The sequence below is a fragment of the Protopterus annectens genome, chromosome 9.part0 (genome assembly GCF_019279795.1).
Source record: "Protopterus annectens isolate FY-2018-M chromosome 9.part0, PAN1.0, whole genome shotgun sequence".
NCBI lineage: Eukaryota > Metazoa > Chordata > Ceratodontiformes > Protopteridae > Protopterus > Protopterus annectens.
Window position 1 is genome coordinate 80,128,430 of NC_056743.1, and position 14,066 is coordinate 80,142,495.

At 37.7% G+C, this 14,066-nt stretch overlaps 1 protein-coding gene across 3 annotated transcripts in view; it reads left to right on the forward strand.

The window, feature by feature from the left end:
* CHST1 (carbohydrate sulfotransferase 1) overlaps positions 1-14,066 on the forward strand; it is a 162,318-nt gene that overhangs the window by 116,632 nt on the left and 31,620 nt on the right. The window lies entirely within an intron of this gene.

Sequence of the window (14,066 nt, forward strand, 5' to 3'; positions counted from 1 at the left end):
TAAACCAGTTAGATGTACTTTCCCGTCATGAACTTGTGACAGAACAGCCTCACCACCCACTTCAGTGGATTGATTTGAACTATTAATTATTTTGAGAAGTCTTTAGTAACTAAAATGGAATAAGAACAAACGGCAGTGTTTACACGAAAGAAGGCTTTTGCCCTATCCACTGCTCTATCCAGCTGGCCTTAACAGTGGTTTGGCCTTCCTGAAATGCAACGAGTTATGCCAAGGTGATGAAATTTGTGATGAATTTTCTGTATTATCCCACTACCTTAAACTACATTGTAAGCTGCTGCATGTCTGGGTTGTAGCTGTAAAATCTGGTCCATTATACACTGGGTGGTGAAAGAGACACCAAGATATACAAAGATAAGTATATTGTTTTAAAAGAAGTCATCTGGCATTGAGAAAGCCATTTTTGTTTTCTTCACTGCATCAAAAGTGTATATTGACATTTTTTAATGAAGGTTAGTACTAGGTTACTAGTTAGTAACTAGGTTAGTACTATGCTAACTGCCCTTGCAAGCCATTTTAAGCCTAGCCAATTATTCCTTGTGAGACTCAAACCCTGCACCTTGAGTTTGTAAGGCAAACACCTTAACCATTAGGCCACCGTCCCAACCCCAGTTGCGTAGACAAATATCTTTTTTCCCTGCCATTCTTTTAAATTGTCCACCTACAGCATAGGATAAACTTCAGGTTGTAAAACCTGATTAAAACATTCAAAGTCACAGAAATGAATGTTTCTATCAGGCTTTGGCAGCAGAGTAACTGGGCTGTTACGAGCACTCTGGGATTCCTCCATAAACTCTAGAGATAGCATTTATTTATTTTATTTATTTATTTACATTTGTTAACCGGGTAGTGTCTGACTGGGTAGGAGACCTGGGGAGAAAATCTCTATACAAATTAAAGTTAAAAGTATAAATAATAAACAATAACAAAAAGCATGTTACAAATTCAAGCAAGCATTACAAAGGAAATAAACTGTTATACAGTACGCAATATCAGCTAGGTACAAATCTAAGAAGTTATATAATGGAATACCACATCCAAAAGAAAAGCAATAATATGCAAGTTATGCAAAAGCTGAGCAGTAATAGGAATCACATGCAAGAGAAAAGCACCAATTTGAAAGAAAGAAAAACTACCCAGGAGTAATACGGTAGCAAACCCAGTTAGTGTTTAGGTAATCTTTTAGAGTAGTTTTAAATGCGGACAGATTAGAATGTTTTAGGATGTGCTGAGGAAGATTTTTTCCATTGTTTGGCTATTTTATAGGAGTAGAAAGAGTTGCCATAATAGTTGTGAGACTGGGTCACTTTTAGCATTAGTTTGATTGGAAGACCGAAGCAGCCTACAATTAGTGTTAGGCTGAACCAGGTTAGAAAGAGCTGGGCAGTTAGTTATTTGCTAAACTCTTGCTGATTGGTCCTCTTTGAGATCTAGAATCCTATAACTTTTACTCCATATTTTTCCCCCAAAGATGTGATGATATTATGGCATATTAGGTTGCTTCTCCCTCTAAGAGTCAAAAGGACATTTTTGCTTCTTCAAATGAAATCTCATATTTCTTTTGCTTGATAGTGACATAATGAGTTGTCTGTTTGCAACTTTATTTTTTCAAACACCTTTATTGAATTATTACTTGTGATATAAGCAAATTAACATTCATATAAAAGCAATCATCACATATATTGCTATATATCATATAACCTAAGCAATATTACTTAAATTATTCAATCCCTACCTTTTTTTAAACAAGACACATCTTTATTAAATCACCACTTACTGCATAAGCAATCAAACATTTATATAAATTAAAACAAACCACACTGACACAATCCTAATTGCAAGCACTTTACATCACATACCATACAAACACACTCCCAGTTGCAAACATTATACATTATTCATTATCAACCCAATCAGTTTCAGTCAAACATTATATAGCTCATTTAAGTCCTGCCACCTTTTAAACCTAATTCCTCCCGTGTATGTATTTTTCCCACAATTCCCATATTTTCCTTTGTAGTTTGCTCCTACACTTTTCTAAAAATCTCGATTCCAGTTGTTTTATCTCTGTTGTTATATTCACTACTTCCAGTATTGTTGGTTTACATTTTGATTTTGATTTTGTAGGAATTGCTTTTTGGCAGCCACCATAATTAGACACAACAAGGCCTTACTTGCCATGTCTAGGCAATTCCGATTCTGTATCATAGCTCAGAAAAATCAACTCCTTTGTCAGACCAATCTGCCCACCCAGCATCTCTGACAGTGCATCCCACAGGGAATCCTTAAACTCACTGCACTCACAGAAAATATGTTCCCAATTATCTCTTTCTTCCCCTTCACACCTCCAACATTTGCAGTTTGCCTGAGAAAAAAATTCTCTGAAGTCTAATTTGGGTATAAAAATATCTATGTAAACATTTCCAGGCAAAAATCCTAAATCTTCTAGATTTTATTGCATATTTAGGAGACATGCATATATCATCCCATTATTTCTTTGTGAATTGCTTATCCATTCTCTCTTCCCAGTCCTTTCTAACCTCCTCTGATTGATTGTTATAGTCATCATGCAATATTTTATATACTGTACTAATTACTTCTATTTTAATGGCAGCTTCTGTTCTAGGTTCTGTTAAAACACTATTAAAAATGAATTGCTGGTTTTTCATTTAGAACCTCATTCTTTCTTTCTCTTTGCCTATACTCTGATATCAATCCCTGATAGGGAAGACAATCTCTAACCTGCAGTCCAAATAAATTCTGGACGTCTTCCCATTCTATCATCTTTCACTCTCTAGGTATTTGCTCCCAATACCTTGGTTCCTTTGCCAGCTTTCTCCAATAAATTCCAGCCCCCTCTTGCCTATTGTCTGTATCACTAATTGTAGTCACCCCTATCGGCAGAATCTCGTTTCTCCATTCCAGTGTTGGCTTAGTTCTTAGAATACTTTCTGCTAATTTATGGATATAATATTCTGCATGATTATTGTTATTCTCCTTAAAGGCCTGCATCCAAAATCACAGTCTGTCCTTGTTAAGTCTAAGTCAGTACTCCTTGAAGTCTTTATAGCCAGTCTGTAAATTTCTTTTATTCCTTTCATGGTTTAATGATATTCATATAACAAATTTGTTCAAGCTCATATCTGTTAGGGTTTTTTATTGCATAGTGGATTTCTATATCTTTTTTAATAACTTCATAAGAAGTTTATCAGAAGCATCGCCATAAAATTGGCACCCCCCCCTTCTGTAAGAGTCACTTATGACTAACATCACAGTAGTATAGGCACCCCCTTCTATAACACTCACTTATGAGTAGCATCACAATAGTACAGGCACCCCCTTCTGTAAGATTCACTTATGTTTCACATCACAGTAACATAGGCACCCCCTTCTGTAAGACTCACTTATCAGTAATATCACAGTAGTATAGGCACCCCCCTTCCGTAAGACTCACTTATTACTAGCATCTCATTATTATAGGAACCGTGCTTCTGTAAGACCCACTTATGACTAGCATTATAGTACCATAGGCACCCTCTTCTGTAAGACTCACTTATGAGTAGCATCACAGTAAAATAGGCTCCCCCTTCTCTAAGACCCACTTATGACTAGCATCACAGTAGTATAAGCACCCCCTTTTGTAAGACTAAATTCTGACTAACAGTACAGTAGTATAGGCACTCCAATCTGTAAGACTCACTTATGACTAACATCACAGTAGTAAAGGCATCCCTCTTCTGTAAGACTCACTTATGAGTAGCATCACAGTAAAATAGGCTTCCCCCTTCTGTAAGACCCACTTATGACAAGCATCACAGTAGTAAAGGCACCCCCCCTTTTGTAAGACTAACTTATGACTAACAGTACAGCAGTATAGGCACCCCATTCTGTAAGACTCACTTATGACCAACATCAGAGTAGTATAGGCACCCCATTCGGTAAGACTCATTTATGAGTAGCATCACAGTAAAATAGGCTCCTCCCCTTATCTAAGACTCAATAATGACTAGCATCATAGTAGTATAGGCATCCCCCTTCTGGAAGATTCACTTATGACTAACATCACAATAGTATAGGCACCCCCCTTCTGTAAGACTCACTTTTGACTAATATCACAGTAGCATAGACACCCCCCTTCTGTAAGACTCACTTATGACGAACATCACAGTAGTATAGTCACCTCCTTCTGTAAGACTCACTTATGGCTAACATCAGAGTAGTATAGGCACCCCCCTTCTGTAAAACTCACTTATGACTAACATCACAGTAATATAGGCACCCACTTCTGTAAAACTCACTTATGACTAACAGTACAGTAGTATAGGCACCCCATTCTGTAAGATTCACTTATGACCAACATCACAGTAATATAGGCACCCCATTCGGTAAGACTCATTTATGAGTAGCATCACAGTAAAATAGGCTCCCCCCTTATCTAAGACTCACTAATGACTAGCATCATAGTAGTATAGGCATCCCCCTTCTGTAAGATTCACTTATGACTATCATCACAGTAGTATAGGCACCCCCTTCTGTAAGACTCACTTTTGACTAACATCACAGTAGCATAGACACCCCACTTCTGTAAGACTCACTTATGACTAACATCACAGTAGTATAGGCACCCCCCTTCTGTAAGACTCACTTATGATGAACATCACAGTAGTATAATAACCCCCTTCTGTAAGACTCACTTATGGCTAACATCAGAGTAGTATAGGCACCTCCCTTCTGTAAGACTCACTTATGACTAATATCACAGTAGTATAGGCACCCCTTCTATAAAACTCACTTATGACTAACATCACAGTAATATAGGCACCCCCTTCCATAAAACTCACTTATGACTAACAGCACAGTAGAATAGGCACCCACCTTCTATAAGACTCACTTATGACTAACATCACAGTAGTATATGCACCCCCGATTTTTAAGACTCACTTATGAATAACATCATAGTAGTATAGGCACCCCCTTCTGTAAGACTCACTTATGAGTAGCATCACAGTAAAGTAGGCTCCCCTCTTTTGTAAGACTCACTTATGACTAACATCACAATAGTATAGGCATCACCTTTCTGTAAGACTCACTTATGAGAAGCATCACCGTAAAATAGGCACCCCCACTTCTGTAAGACTCACTTATGACTAACATCACAATTGTATAGGCACCCTCTTCTGTAACACTCACTTATGAGTAGCATCACAATAGTATAGGAACCCCCTTTCTGTAAGATTCACTTATGACTAACATCACAGTAATTTAGGCACCCCCTTCTGAAGATTCACTTACCAGTAGCATCACAGTAGTATAGGCACCCCCCCTTCTGTAATACTCACTTAAGACTAGCATCACAGTACTATAGCCACCCCCTTCTGTAAGACTCACTTATGACTAGCATCACAGTAGTATAGGCACCTCCTTTCTGTAAGACTCACTTATGACTAACATCACAGTAGTATAGGAACCCCTCTTCTGTAAGACTCATTTATGAGTAGCATCACAGTAAAATAGGCTCCCCCCTTATCTAAGACTCACTTATGACTAGCATCACAGTAGTATAGACACCCCTCTTCTGTAAGACTCATGTATGACTAACATCACAGTAGTATAGGCACCCCCTTCTGTAATACTCACTTATGACTAACATCACAGTAGTATAGGCACCCCCTTCTGTAGGATTCAGTTATGACTAACATCACAGTATTATAGGCACCCCCCTTCTGTAAGACTCACTTATGAGTAGCATCACAGTAAAGTAGGCTCCCCTCTTTTGTAAGACTCACTTATGACTAACATCACATTAATATATGCACCCCTTCTGTAGGATTCAGTTATGACTAACATCACAGTATTATAGGCACCCCCTTCTGTAAGACTCACTTTTGAGTAGCATCACAGTAAAGTAGGCTCCCCTCTTTTGTAAGATTCCCTTATGACTAGCACCACAATAGTTCAGTCATCCCCTTTCTGTAAGACTCACTTATGACTAGCATCACAGTAGAATAGGCACCCCCTTCTGTAAGACTCACTTATGACTAGCATCACAGTAGAATAGGCACCCCCCTTCTCTAAGACTCACTTATGACTAGCATCAGACTAGTATAGTAACCCCTGCATCTGTCAGACTCACTTCACAGTTTAGTACTAGGCTAACTGCCCTTGTGGGCCTTTTTTTAGCCTAGCCAATTACCCCATGTGAGAATCATACCCTGAACCTTGCGTCTGCAAGGTAAACAACTTAATCATTATGGTAGCCTTCCACTTATGACTAGATGATAGCTGTGAAAAATATACTCATGCCTGAAGCAAAAGCAAACCCTTCCAGTTTTTTGATTTACATTTGATACATAAAATGTCCGCAAAACCATCCATACTTCCTTCTCTCTTAGGTTGTTATATATTTTAGGTTTTTCCTTACTTGAGTAGATGTATAAAGATATTATATCAGAGCACTCAAAATAATTTTTCATTTACTCATATGATTGCTGAGGCACAGGAATAAAATCAGGGATATCATTAGGATACCCCCTTGAATCTTATTCATTTAATGAATATCTTACTTCAAATTCTGATTACCGTCTATGCATAATGTTAAACTAAGGACATCCATCATCTATCTCCATTACACTAGAAGCCATTAAACAGTTTAGAGATAAATCTTCTACACATGCCTATGCTTCAAATATTTTGTCCGGTTAAAGGTACTGATTCAGTAAAATCTCTTGATTATAAATTTTAACACAATATTGTTATTTTCAGAGAATATAACATACTGTATTTGAAAGGTTAAAGCCCATTTCAACAGCCGGGATAATGAGGTGTTCACCATAATTGCAAAATTTCTGTTCGCAGAAGAGAGGAATTTTTTTCTTAAACTATTTGGATTCATGTCAATTTGACGAAGGTAAAGTAATGTCTTTCAGCTTTTCCCGGTTAGGGGTCGCCACAGCAGATTACCGGTCTGCTTTTGATTGGCAGTGGATTTTTATGGTGTCGAGTTGCCAGCCCGGCGCCCAACCTTCAAGGAAGGCACACCCATTCATGCACACACCTACCTGCATGTCTTTAAAGTTCACTCAACCATGGGGAGGAGATGCAAACTCCGCACAGAAGGCGCTCCAGCCAAGAATCAAACCAGAGAGCCTCTTGCTGTGAGGTGACAATGCTAACCGCTGCACCACCGTGGCCTGTTGTCAGTTTGACAAAGGTAATTTCAGCAAATGAAAACAAATCAAAAACAGTTTATCAAAACTACCTTTGGTGAAGATTACAATAATTTTTTTGAATGAGCAACCTCCTGCTGGACCTTTCACACCCCCTCATACCAGAATTATGTATACCAACCCTGAGGTCATACAACGTTGGAGAAAAAAGCAAACTCCACTCTTGTTAAAAGTAGCTTCCATGAGCAGTACTCACGTTTTCTTTTCTACCAAACTCGATTTATCCATATGATGTATTCCCGACTGTTTCTATCTCATAATCTGTCACTCAGACATATTTGTAAATCACTGGAAGTGGTAACTAGTTAACTCTGAGTAGATGCTCTTGGTCTCCAAATTATCTAGGAATAACCTTAAGGAATTTGATAGATTATGAAACTGAAAGATATCTTAAATTCCTGGATCTAGAGGTTGATTTGTTATTTTCTATTCACTCTGTTGTTCTTATACAGCTTTTCATAAAAACAAGGGTCTATATCAGAACACAGAAAGTTCATTCTTTCAAATGTTCTTACATCGACCCCTAATCAGCGAACGCTGACAACATCGAACATTCAGAAAAGCAAATTTTTTCCTAGGGAAAAAATTTGCTGTTCCAAAACACATACACACAACACAAGCACACCAAACAAACAACAATCCACACAAATACACCCAAAATCTTACAGCTAACCCTACACTAAACTGTACAAACACCACTAACTCTCCACTTACCTTAACCCAAGCCCTAACCCTAAGGTCTGTCACTATCGCACACTCACCTCATCCATGCCCTATCCCTAACTCACCTAACCCACGCCCAATCGCACACTTACCTGAACCCGACCCGTAACTTTCCACCACATCGCAGAAAATAGCAAAACGACAGAAACAGACAACCAAATTCTTTCCCTAGGAAAAAAATTGGCTATCTGTCGTTTCGCTATTTTCAGCGTTCGCTGACTAGGTGTCGATGTTAGAACATTCGAAAGAATGAACTTTCGGTGTTCTGATATAGACCCTAAAAACAAAACTTTTGAATAGATAAAATAATAAAGTAAAGTTTAATCATCACATTTGTATTCGTTTGAAAGAAATTATATACATATAAAATCATTAGTTTCTGTACTGCCAAATCTCTCTCAAGTTTATAGCTTTTTTTGTATACTTCCCATTAGCAAGAATAGTGTCATATGGTGTACAGATTTTTTGTGGGTCTGGCTTCTTTAATTAAGTGACTTTCCAGTTAATAGTATTCAGTATTAGAAAGAACAAGGATTTGTTAACAAGATGACACTGATACTGTTAATGTATGCAGTTCTGCAGTGAAGACATTAGTAACTGTTTACCTATTATTCAAATTTTCATATTTATTCTCATATTTTCAAAATTGTGAGACTTGCATGCCAGTGAGCAGTATGGTGTGAAATGCCATGGCGGCAGGCAAGAAAAATTATTGTTATTGTCCATTTATATCACACTGTACTGGGGACCTTGCTAGTTGTTTGTTAGTAATTATAAATATAAGCAGTATTACCATATGTTCTTAACACTTCAAAAAACAAGTAACTCATGGACTTTTGCATGGCATCAGGTAAACCCTTGTACATTGTTGAATAAGACTGTCTTTGATATTTGCACTGTAAGTTGCACAGTGTAAGAGCTATTCAGTGTTATTTATATTGCTAACTGTGCAATTAATCATGTTTTCATATTTCTGTAAATTGTTCATTAAACATGCACTTAGAGAGGAATTTCTTGCAGTCATGTAAAAGCTTATATCTGATAAACAAACATGTTATAATAATATATGTCCAGGTTGTACAGTTTCTACGATATGACAATTTGCGAAGGTTTAGCAAATAATTCTTATTTTGTGTGATTTATTAATATATTACAGTATTTATGAAAAGACTATGAATGTACCGACTATTATCACTATTGAGAATACTGCTGTAATACTGATAGTGCTATTTGTGCAATTTTAATACATTTTGTTGTTAACAAATTATTTGCATTTGCTTATCTTATGCTTTTTAAGTTAATTTTTCAGAAACTGCTCTGGAATGCAAGGATGTGTGTAGGTTGTTAGTGTGTGAGACCCCATACCACATAGGTGTTAATGAGGTATATATTTGGATGTGAAGGTAGAAGGCTTCAGTGCAATTCATAATATTCATATTTTAAGACTGACACTAAGAAAGGCAGTAGATGTCCTGAAAGTCTGTTGTACACTCATGAAGGGGGTATTGTATAAAGTGGTATACATTCTTATTGAAACTAGACAGAAGCTCTGTGAGTGCAATGTATTAAAACAATAACCAAACAAGCAGTGCACAATTTTGCAGAACACCATTTCTACAAATAATTCTACAATGAAGGCTCCAAACCAAAATAGCCAATAATTTGTTTAATTTACTAATTGACATATTATGTACTTGTCACATGACAAGGGTATGTAAGTTTTAAATTCATGGTTTGGCAATGCTTCCCTAGTGCTGATGAAGGCCACTGTTAGACAAAGCTAGGATGAAAGTGATTTGTTTGTATGCACTATTGCTCAACTTTTTGTGAGTTTACTTCTGTGACCTGTGTTTATTACAGTTCTTTGTTCAGAGGCTTTGTTGTTTAGTTAGTTGAAAAATTGGTGGTGTACACGATTGTGCACCTTTGTTTGGTTGGTTATTTTTATAGACGTAAATAAAACATGGTCTTGAAAGATTCAGTAGCATGGAATCCACTTTAATGGATAAGCACTTTTTGTAACAATCACTAACATGCCTATTTATAAAACCATTCTTAAACAAACTAAGACTTCTCAGGGTGATAACAATCTCACATTGAACCATCATGTAGTGGCAGTAGTCAGAGAAATCTTTTACTTTGTTTATCTCATAAGAAAAAGGATTGCATCCAGAAAAATGTAGGTTATTACCTCTCTATACTCCTCCCTCATTAGACCAATAATTGAGTTTAATGCCCCGTTTGGTATATACCTCTCCAAACATCTGCACCAACTGGAAATGCCACAGAAATACCTCACAAACAGAATCCATGGCCTCCATCACCTATCCTGTGTGGAATCACTATCACTCTATTCGGTATCTTACAGATTGCTCAGGGGTGATCTGTGTGTCACCTACAAGGCATAATCGGACCTGCCCTACTAGAGATGCTCTATATCCGTAAGTCTAACTCCTCATGCAGTACCCGCTTGAAAGGCCTACATATAATATGCAACATCAACAAAACCTGCTGGAGAGACAAGTTTGTCTCCCAGAGGCTGCCCTGTCTCTGGAATAGACTTCCATACACATCAAACAGAGTACCTCTCTGACCCTCTTCAAGCACAACCTTGATGAGTGGATGGGAAACCAAAAATTTATCCCAGGGGTTCTACCTGTGTCCCTCACTGACAGGGGCAACAAGTGCATACTTTGTTTTTTTTTTGGGGATAAACACTTGGCTAGGCTTGTAAGGGCCCCAGGGCCATTAGCCTAGTAACCTCCGATGGTCCTATGATCCTAAGAGATTTTAAGAACTTTTTTCTACCCAATAGGAGCTGGCTTTTACATATTCAGAAAAATGCAAAAAAAAAAAAAAAAAAAAAAAAGAAACACTCATGAACTAGTGGGAATCAGTCATGTAGTTTAATTTAGGCAAACTTCCTGATTCTTAATTTAACAGTAGGCCTCCTGTACTCATGTTTTCTGTATGAAGATTAAGACTTCTAAAGCCATATCAACTGTTGCCATATTTTGTAACAAAATTGATGATTTGCCATTTTTGATTGATGATTTTTGAAATACAGGCTGAACTTTCTAAGCTCTTCCTTGTACTTTAAAATAAATGTTTTATGTCATTTAGATGCAGTAATGGCTTGCTGTGAGGCACACAGGCTGAGTTTTACTGTGGTACACTTTCCATTCTACTGCACAGAGGATTCATATTCAGCATTGACAAGCCTTTGTGGAGCTGAAGAAAAGAGAATGTTGATTACTAGAACTGCTTCTGTACAGCTGTCCTGTATATATATGACCTAAACTTTTCAAGCATTTCACTGCATATTTATGGCAATATGACCCTCTGCATAGGAAATGAGAATGATCTAAGTATAAGGCTAGGGTGAGTGCGTGGTTTCAGGCAACACCCTACCATGTATACCTTATCATAGTAAGAAGCCTTATCTTTCAACACTAAGAAGGAAAAATGAGTAACTATGTCAAAGGGAAAGCTAATAATATGGCCTGGTATTTCCAGTACAGAGTTCTTAGGTTCATAGGTATATACGAGTCTAACAACCACTAGGGCCTTATTAAGCCTAGCCGAGCAACCCAAATATGTCCCTTAGTATGTTGTACCTTGGGGGTTTATTTTAGGAGAGGGGTATGTTAGCTAGGACATTACTATAGATTACCAGAGGAAGTATGCTAGTTTGGACATTAATATAGGTTATATAGAGGGAGTATGTTAGTTTGGACATTACTATAGATTACATAGAGGGAATATGTTAGTTTAGACATTGCTGTAGATTACATAGAAGGGGTTTGTTAGTTTGGACATTACTGTAGATTACATAGAGGGGGTACGTTAGTTTGGACATTACTCTAGATTACATGGTAGTTTGGACATTACTATAGATTACATAGAGGGAATATGTTAGTTTGGACATTGCTGTAGATTACATAGAGAGGGTATGTTAGTTTGGACATTACTATAGATTTCATAGAGGGAGTATGTTAGTTTGGACATTACTGCAGATTGCATAGAGGGGTTATGTTAGTTTGGACATTACTATAGATTTCATAGCGGGAGTATGTTAGTTTGGACATTACTGTAGATTGCATAAAGGGGTTATGGACATAATTTATTGTTTGCCACCATCTATCAGAGATATGGGAGGCCAGACCTGGACTGAATTTCCAGGTGCTCATGCATTGATCAAGATTACACTTGAATAGGACCAGGGAGGTCCTCTGCTTCATATCAATGCAGAGCCTATTTCAGAGAATGTGAATCCTCTGAGAAACATATCTGACAATCCAACATGTCCTATTTATTTTGCAAGCAAAACTTATCATTAGATCTAGAATATCTAATGGTGTTCATTTTTTGGATGTGCAAAAGCTCCATCAGAGTGGGATCCAAGGATGCCATGTAGCCAGGCATAGATCTCCTCTCAGCAGTTCATAGAGGACTGAGTATAGTGAAGGGCCCTGAGGCAGTCTGCATACGACAATGTGTCTATGCCCCATGAGGACATTCCAGCTGTTGCATATGTCTGGTCAGACACATGCAGAGTGCAGTATCATACTCCATGCTGATCTTAAAGTGGGCCAAGCATAGTGGCGCATTGACCTTCATAGACCCAAATACCATGCCCTTCCTTATAAGTTAAGCAACGTAGAATGATCTTTTTACTGCCATTCCCACCTGTTGGTCAAACGCCTGGTTACTTTCTACATGTTTTCTCACATTTCTGACTACTGGGTCATTCTTAGAGGTGTTTTATCAATAATGTAATTTCCCTTGGTAGCTGACTTCCTCAAAGGTACTATTACGCATTTCTTTGCATTGAGTCTTAAGCTGTGACTTTGACATCTATCATTTGTCTGTGTAACACCCTCTTGCAAGATGTTAGTGTCTTGGGGAGGAATCTGTGATTGCTCCTAACCTGCAGTCATCTGATAACTTGGTTAGTCATTAGCCTTGACCTCTTAGAAATAGATGACAAAGAGGAGCAGACCCAGCACAGAACCTCGAGGGACCCCATTGGTGATCACTTTCTTTGTAAGGTTGGTCACAGCAGTTTCCTCGGTCTGTGAACCAGATGGCAACTGAACATGTTGGGTAGAAGTGTATGCCTAACTTGATGAGTTAATTAACAATGCTTGAGTGAGGTATTTTATCAAATGCCTTAGCCAGGTTGAGGAAGGCAACATGCACTACTGTCCCTTCATCCATTGCCTGGTGTCCATCTCAGACAAGTCCACCAGTAAAGCAGGTGACTGATGTGTGCTAAAAGGAGAATATTGACTTTCTTAACTACTAATTCTTGTAGGGGAAGCCTAAAAGTAAATATTGTGAAAGACAGTAAGGACATTCCCCATTCCAGGAGAGAGCTTGGGAAGGAGTAAAGTAAGCTAGAGTGTACCTAGGAATATTTTTTTTTCTAAAGCCAAGTACATACCAAAAATGAATGGAGCACAGAGGCCTAGAAATATGTAAACATGAAAACATGACAAAACCTCAGCATGTATGTTATTGTATTTGCATGTACTGTTATTTCTAGGGCTAAGAGCAGTAACCGATAAATTAGCTTGCTGTAGCGAACAGACTGGAGATTAATTCCATAAATTCCCCTTGCATGCGGTATTAACTTTATCAAGTCACCAAATTGTAATCACCTTGCATTTTTAATTGACATCAAATAATCTTGTTAGCTAAATAATCTAAAAATAAACAGAGTCAAGTATAGAGCTTTTATTTAAATTTAACAACCTACATTCATTTTTCTAGAAAATATGCACACTGCTGAAAATCATTTCATTTTCTCTCTCACTCTCCCTTTCGCCTCTCTTTTTTTTTTCTTGAGGTCTGTGTGCGTATATTTTGTTTCCTTCCTCATTATCAAGGAGTCGTCCAAGTTCAGTGTAATCTGCAAATTTGATTATCTAGTTTTCTCTTTTTTCATTAAGCACTTTGATATAAATGTTAAACAGCAGTGGACCCCATTCTGTTCCCTTAGGCAATCAAGTTGCTACATCTCTATCAATTTCAGCTCCATTTACTTTTGCCCTCTCTTTACTTCCACTTAGACAGTTTGCGATCCAGCTCGTGACA